Source organism: Petaurus breviceps, unplaced genomic scaffold (genome assembly GCF_028583685.1).
Source record: "Petaurus breviceps papuanus isolate PSGF00001 unplaced genomic scaffold, PetGlider_PUasm1.0 90740, whole genome shotgun sequence".
Lineage (NCBI taxonomy): Eukaryota > Metazoa > Chordata > Mammalia > Diprotodontia > Petauridae > Petaurus > Petaurus breviceps.
This window is the reverse complement of record NW_027187330.1, coordinates 5289026-5291243: the sequence shown is the minus strand read 5'-3', so window position 1 is coordinate 5291243 and position 2218 is coordinate 5289026. Positions and strand designations below refer to the sequence as shown.

General features: G+C 36.1%; 1 protein-coding gene across 1 annotated transcript in view; it reads left to right on the top strand.

Annotated features, from left to right (window-relative positions):
• CPN1 (carboxypeptidase N subunit 1) overlaps positions 1 to 2218 on the top strand; it is a 472336-nt gene that overhangs the window by 112750 nt on the left and 357368 nt on the right. The window lies entirely within an intron of this gene.

The window sequence follows — 2218 nt, the reverse complement described above, 5'->3', positions numbered from 1 at the left end:
TCTCTCTCTCTCTCTCTCTCTCTCTCTCTCTCTCTCTCTCTCTCTCTTTCTCTCAGCTCCACCTCACTCTCCCACTTCCTTCTCCACCCATTCCTATTCTCCACTCATGCTCTGTTGGGTAAGCTCCTCTCACACTGAGCTCCATGTGACTCAGCTCTGAGAGGGCCAGAGGTCAAAGCAGGTCACATGGGCCTAGTAGGAAGATCTTCAAATTCCCTTAACAAAACATTAACAATACACCTCCTAGACTGTAAGTTCATGAAGACATAGAACATATCTTATCTAAACTTTGTATTTCACCTTGCATAGCACTCTTAATACAGAGGAGGGGCTAAGAAGGGTTTGTTAAATTGAATTAAAAATTAAACTTTGAGTTAGCTACAATAAGCTTTTCATATGACTCTATATAGTTTTGATTTCTTCATTGAAAAACTGCCTGTTCATATCCCTTGACCATTTATCAATTGGGGAATGACTCATGTTCTTATAAATTTGACAAAGTTCTTTATTTATTTGAGATATGTGGTCTTTATCTGAGAAACTGTCTATAAAACTTTTCCCTCCTAATTTTCTGTTTTCCTTTTAATAATCTTGGTTACATTGGTTTTAATTGTACAACACTTTTTAAACTTAATATTATCAGAATTATCTATTTTACATCTTGCAATATTCTCTGTCTCTTGTTTATCCATAAATTATTCCCCTATCCATAAGTAAGATAGGTAATGTGTTCCACATTTTTCTACTTTCCTTATGATATCTCCTTTTATATTAAAATCTGTATCCATTTTGACTTTTCTTGGTAAATAGTGTAAGATATATACGATGTTGATCTATAATCAATTTCTGCCAGACTGTTTTCCCAACAATTTTTACCAAATAGTGTATTCATATCCCAATGATATAAGAGGGAAATGACAAATGTTGAAAGGCATGTGGAAAAATTGGGACATTAATACACTGTTGGTAGAACTGTGAATTGATCCAACCATTTGAGCAACCTGGAATTATACCCAAAGAGTTATAAAACTGTGCATATCCTTTCACCCAGCAATACCACTATCAGATCTGTTTCCCAAGGTGATGGGGGGGAAAGGAAAATAACCTATATGTTCTAAAATATTTGTAGCAGCTCTCTTTGTAGTGGCAAAGAACTGGAAATTGATGGGAATGGCTAAACAAGTTGTGGTATGGGATTGTGATGGAATACTACTGTGTTGTAAGAAATGATGAGATGGTTGATTTTTAAAAAATCATGGAAAGACTTGCAGGAAATAATGAAAAGTGAAGTGAGCAGAACCAAGAGAACATTGTATGTAGTAACAACAATATCGTTTGGAGAATAATTATGAATGACCAAGTTATTCCGAGTACTATAAATACTCAAATCAACTATAAAGGAAATATACTATCCACTTCCAGAGAAAGAAGCAATGAATAGATCTATGGAGAAGGGAAGAATTTATGACCAAACAAGAGAGAGATTAAATTATGAAATGCAAAGTGGATTATTTTGAATACATTAAATTAAAAAGGTTTTGCACAAACAAAGCCAATGCAACCAAGATGGATGTACAATGTTCTCCTGATTCTGCTCACTTCACACAGCATCAGTTCATCTAAGTCTTTCCAGGTTTTTCTGAAATCTGCATTTCTTATAGCACAATACTATTCTATTACATTCATATGCCACAACTTTTTCAGCCATGCCCCAATTAATAGACATTGGGAGAGGAGATGTCTTGTGTGAGGAACTGAAAGAAGGCCAGTGTCTCTGGATTCCTCCAGAGGTGAGTAAGGTATGAGAAGACTGACCAGGTAAGAAGGGGTCAGGTTCCAAAGAGTTTTAAAAGCCAAACAGAATTTTATGTTTGATCCTGGATGTAACTGGGATAATAAATGGAGGAAGGTAAAGGGTGAATCTCAGTATCCACCTAGTTCCTAGGATGGGCTTATGACCTGTTAGCTACTTCACTATAGATGACCCAGACCCATGATAGGGTTCGGGAGATGCTGTGATCCTGACATTCCTCCTGTTGCCCTATTTTATTTTTGCTATTTGACATTAAGAGGACTATGGTGAACTGCCTCTACTATTACCCTATTATACTCTCTCTCAAGGATGTCATCATCTCCCATGGATTTAATTCTTACCTCTACAAGTGGCTCCCATCTATCTATCTATCTATCTATCTATCTATCTATCTATCTATCTATC